The following is a 6,000-nucleotide window of genomic DNA, read 5'->3' as shown; positions in this document are numbered from 1 at the left end:
TTACATTTGGTGGTGGATATATGTCAGTGCTATTCTCTCACTTCATCCCAGTTTCCCCTTCCCCCACTGTGTCCTCAAGTCCGTTCTCTACGTCTGCATCTTTATTCCTATCCTGCCACTAGGTTCATCAGTGCTGCTCTTTCAGATTCTATATATATGCGTTAGCATACAGTATTTGTTTTTCTCTTTCTGACTTACTTGACTCTGTATGACAGACTCTAGGTCCATCCACCTCACTACAAATAACTCAATTTCATTCCTTTTGATGGCTGAGTAATATTCCATTGTATATATGTGCCACATCTTCTTTATCCATTCATCTGTCGATGGACACTTAGGTTGCTTCCATGTCCTGGCTATTGTAAATAGTGCTGCAATGAACATTGTGGTACATGACTCTTTTTGAATTATGGTTTTCTCAGGGTATATGCCCAGTAGTGGGATTGCTGGCTTGAATGGTAGTTCTATTTGTAGTTTTTTAAGGAACCTCCATACTGTTCTTCATAGTGGTTGTATCAGTTTACGTCCCACCATAGTGCAGGAGGGTTCCCTTTTCTACACACCCTCTCCAGCATTTATCGTTTCTAGATTTTTTGATTATGGCCATTCTAACTGGTGGGAGGTGATACCTCATTGTGGTTTTGATTTGCATTTTTCTAATGATTAGTGATGTTGAGTATCCTCTCATGTATTTGTTGGCCATCTTGTATGTCTTCTTTGGAGAAATGTCTGTTTAGGTCTTCCACGCATTTTTGTTTGTTTTTTTGATGTTGAGCTGCATGAGCAGCTTGTATATTTTGGAGATTAATCCTTTGTCAGTTGCTTCATTTGCAAATATTTTCTCCCATTCTGAGAGTTGTCTTTTCATCTTGTTTATGGTTTCCTTTACTGTGCCAAAGCTTTTAAGTTTCATTAGGTCTCATTTGTTTATTTTTTGTGTTAATTTCCATTTCTCTAGGAGGTGGGTCAAAAAGGATCTTGCTGTGATTTATGTCATGGAATGTTCTGCCTATTTTTTTGTTTTGTTTTGTTTTTTGTTTTTTTTTTTTAAACATCTTTATTGAAGTATAATTGCCTTACAATGGTGTGTTAGCTTCTGCTTTATAACAAAGTGAATCAGTTATACATATACAATATGTTCCCATTTCTCTTCCCTCTTGCATCTCCCTCCCTCCCACCCTCCCCATCCCACCCCTCTAGGTGGTCACAAAGCACCAAGCTGATCTCCCTGTGCTATGCGGCTGCTTCCCACTAGCTATCTATTTTACATTTGGTAGTGTATATATGTCCATGACGCTCTCTCACCCTGTCACATCTTACCCCTCCCCCTCCCCATATCCTCAAGTCCATTCTCTGGTAGGTCTGTGTCTTTATTCCCATCTTGCCACTAGGTTCTTCATGGACTTTTTTTTTTTTTTCCCTTAGATTCCGTATATATGTGTTAGCATACTGTATTTGTTTTTCTCTTTCTGACTTACTTGACTCTGTATGACAGACTCTAGGTCCATCCACCTCACTACAAATAACTCAATTTCATTCCTTTTGATGGCTGAGTAATATTCCATTGTATATATGTGCCACATCTTCTTTATCCATTCATCTGTCGATGGACACTTAGGTTGCTTCCATGTCCTGGCTATTGTAAATAGTGCTGCAATGAACATTGTGGTACATGACTCTTTTTGAATTATGGTTTTCTCAGGGTATATGCCCAGTAGTGGGATTGCTGGGTCGTATGGTAGTTCTATTTGTAGTTTTTTAAGGAACCTCCATACTGTTCTCCATAGTGGCTGTATCAATTTACATTCCCACCAACAGTGCAAGAGTGTTCCCTTTCCTCCACACCCTCTCCAGCATTTATTGTTTCTAGATTTTTTGATGATGGCCATTCTGACCGGTGTGAGATGATATCTCATTGTAGTTTTGATTTGCATTTCTCTAATGATTAATGATGTTGAGCATTCTTTCATGTGTCTGTAGGCCATCTGTATATCTTCTTTGGAGAAATGTCTATTTAGGTCTTCTGCCCATTTTTGGATTGGGTTGTTGGTTTTTTTGTTATTGAGCTGCATGAGCTGCTTGTAAATCTTGGAGATTAATCCTTTGTCAGTTGCTTCATTTGCAAATATTTTCTCCCATTCTGAGGGTTGTCTTTTGGTCTTGTTTATGGTTTCCTTTGCTGTGCAAAAGCTTTTAAGTTTCATTAGGTCCCATTTGTTTATTTGTGTTCTTATTTCCATTTCTGTGGGAGCTGGGTCAAAAAGAATCTTGCTGTGATGTATGTCATAGAGTGTTCTGCCTATGTTTTCCTCTAAGAGTTTGATAGTGTCTGCCCTTACACTTAGGTCTTTAATCCATTTTGAGTTTATTTTTGTGCATGGTGTCAGGGAGTGTTCTAATTTCATACTTTTACATGTAGCTGTCCAGTTTTCCCAGCACCACTTATTGAAGAGGCTGTCTTTTCTCCACTGTATATGCTTGCCTCCTTTATCAAAGATAAGGTGACCATATGTGTGTGGGTTTATCTCTGGGCTTTCTATCCTGTTCCATTGATCTATATTTCTGTTTTTGTGCCAGTACCAATCTGTCTTGATTACTGAAGCTTTGTAATATAGTCTGAAGTCAGGGAGCCTGATTCCCCCAGCTCCATTTTTCGTTCTCAAGATTGCTTTGGCTATTCGGGGTCTTTTGTGTATCCATACAAATTGTGAAATTTTTTGTTCTAGTTCTGTGAAAAATGCCAGTGGTAGTTTGATAGGGATTGCATTGAATCTGTAGATTGCTTTGGGTAGTAGAGTCATTTTCACAATGTTGATTCTTCCAATCCAGGAACATGGTATATCTCTCCATCTATTTGTATCATCTTTAATTTCTTTCATCAGTGTCTTATAATTTTCTGCATACAGGTCTTTTGTCTCCTTAGGTAGGTTTATTCCTAGGTATTTTATTCTTTTTGTTGCAATGGAAAACGGGAGTGTTTTCTTAATTTCACTTTCAGAATTTTCGTCATTAGTGTATAGAAATGCAAGAGATTTCTGTGCATTAATTTTGTATCCTGCTACTTTACCAAATTCATTGATTAGCTCTAGGAGTTTTCTGGTAGCATCTTTAGGATTCTCTATGTATAGTATCATGTCATCTGCAAATAGTGACAGCTTTACTTCTTCTTTTCCGATTTGGATTCCTTTTATTTCTTTTTCTTCTCTGATTGCTGTGGCTAACACTTCCAAAACTATGTTGAATAATAGTGGTGAGAGTGGGCAACCTTGTCTTGTTCCTGATCTTAGTGGAAATGGTTTCAGTTTTTCACCATTGAGGACAATGTTGGCTGTGGGTTTGTCATATATGGCCTTTATTATGTTGAGGAAAGTTCCCTCTATTCCTACTTTCTGCAGGGCTTTTATCATAAATGGGTGTTGAATTTTGTCGAAAGCTTTCTCTGCATCTATTGAGATGATCATATGGTTTTTCTCCTTCAATTTGTTAATATGGTGTATCACATTGATTGATTTGCGTATGTTGAAGAATCCTTGCATTCCTGGGATAAACCCCACTTGATCATGGTGTATGATCCTTGTAATGTGCTGTTGGATTCTGTTTGCTAGTATTTTGTTGAGGATTTTTGCATGTATGTTCATCAGTGATATTGGCCTGTAGTTTCCTTTCTTTGTGACATCTTTGTCTGGTGTTGGTATCAGGGTGATGGTGGCCTCGTAGAATGAGTTTGGGAGTGTTCCTCCCTCTGCAATATTTTGGAAGAGTTTGAGAAGGATAGGTGTTAGCTCTTCTCTAAATGTTTGATAGAATTCGCCTGTGAAGCCATCTGGTCCTGGGCTTTTGTTTGTTGGAAGGTTTTTAATCACAGTTTCAATTTCAGTGCTTGTGATTGGTCTGTTCATATTTTCTATTTCTTCCTGGTTCAGTCTCGGCAGTTTGTGCATTTCTAAGAATCTGTCCATTTCTTCCAGGTTGTCCATTTTATTGGCATAGAGTTGCTTGTAGTAATGTCTCATGATCGTTTGTATTTCTGCAGTGTCAGTGGTTACTTCTCCTTTTTCATTTCTAATTCTATTGATTTGAGTCTTCTCCCTTTTTCTCTTGATGAGTCTGGCTAATGGTTTATCAATTTTGTTTATCTTCTCAAAGAACCAGCTTTTAGTTTCATTGATTTTTGCTATTGTTTCCTTCATTTCTTTTTCATTTATTTCTGACCTAATCTTTATGATTTCTTTCCTTCTGCTGGCTTTGGGGGTTTTTTGTTCTTCTTTCTCTAATTGCTTTAGGTGCAAGGTTAGGTTGTTTATTCGAGATGTTTCCTGTTTCTTGAGGTAGGCTTGTATTGCTCTAAACTTCCCTCTTAGCACTGCTTTTGCTGCGTCCCATAGGTTTTGGGTCGTTGTATCTCCATTGTCATTTGTTTCTAGGTATTTTTTGATTTCCCCTTTGATTTCTTCAGTGATCACTGCGTTATTAAGTAGTGTATTGTGTAGCCTCCATGTGTTTGTGTTTTTTACAGATCTTTTCCTGTAATTGATATCTAGTCTCATAGCGTTGTGGTCGGAAAAGATACTTGATACGATTTCAATTTTCTTAAATTTACCAAGGCTTGATTTGTGACCCAAGATATGATCTATCCTGGAGAATGTTCCATGAGCACTTGAGAAAAATGTGTATTCTGTTGTTTTTGGGTGGAATGTCCTATAAATATCAATTAAGTCCATCTTGTTTAATGTATCATTTAAAGCTTGTGTTTCCTTATTTATTTTCATTTTGGATGATCTGTCCATTGGTGAAAGTGGGGTGTTAAAGTCCCCTACTATGATTGTGTTGCTGTCGATTTTCCCTTTTATGGCTGTTAGTATTTGCCTTATGTATTGAGGTGCTCCTATGTTGGGTGCATAAATATTTACAATTGTAATACCTTCCTCTTGGATCGATCCCTTGATCATTATATAGTGTCCTTCTTTGTCTCTTGTAATAGTCTTTATTTTAAAGTCTATTTTGTCTGATATGAGAATTGCTACTCCAGCTTTCTTTTGATTTCCATTTGCATGGAATATCTTTTTCCATCCCCTCACTTTCAGTCTGTATGTGTCTCTAGGTCTGAAGTGGGTCTCTTGTAGACAGCATATATATGGGTCTTGTTTTTGTATCCATTCAGCCAGCCTGTGTCTTTTGGTGGGAGCATTTAATCCATTTACATTCAAGGTAATTATCGATATGTATGTTCCTATTCCCATTTTCTTAAATGTTTTGGGTTTGTTATTGTAGGTGTTTTCCTTCTCTTGTGTTTCTTGCCTAGAGAAGTTCCTTTAGCATTTGTTGTAAAGCTGGTTTGGTGGTGCTGAACTCTCTCAGCTTTTGCTTGTCTGTAAAGGTTTTAATTTCTCCATCAAATCTGAATGAGATCCCTGCTGGGTAGAGTAATCTTGGTTGTAGGTTTCTCTCCTTCATCACTTTAAGTATATCCTGCCACTCCCTTCTGGCTTGCAGAGTTTCTGCTGAAAGATCAGATGTTAACCTTATGGGGATTCCCTTGTGTCTTATTTGTTTTTTTTCCCTTGCTGCCTTTAATATGTTTTCCTTATATTTAATTTTTGACAGTTTGATTAATATGTGTCTTGGCGTGTTTCTCCTTGGGTTTATCCTGTATGGGACTCTCTGTGCTTCCAGGACTTGGTTAACTATTTCCTTTCCCATATTAGGGAAGTTTTCAACTATAATCTCTTCAAATATTTTCTCAGTCCCTTTCTTTTTCTCTTCTTCTTCTGGGACCCCTATAATTCGAATGTTGGTGCGTTTAATGTTGTCCCAGAGGTCTCTGAGACTGTCCTCAGTTCTTTTCATTCTTTTTTCTTTATCCTGCTCTGCAGTAGTTATTTCCACCATTTTATCTTCCAGGTCACTTATCCTTTCTTCTGCCTCAGTTATTCTGCTATTGATCCCATCTAGAGTATTTTTAAGTTCATTTATTGTGTTTTTCATCGTTGCTTGGTTCCT

This window comes from Eschrichtius robustus, chromosome 1 (assembly GCF_028021215.1).
Source record: "Eschrichtius robustus isolate mEscRob2 chromosome 1, mEscRob2.pri, whole genome shotgun sequence".
NCBI lineage: Eukaryota > Metazoa > Chordata > Mammalia > Artiodactyla > Eschrichtiidae > Eschrichtius > Eschrichtius robustus.
Note: the sequence above shows the minus strand (reverse complement) of the source record.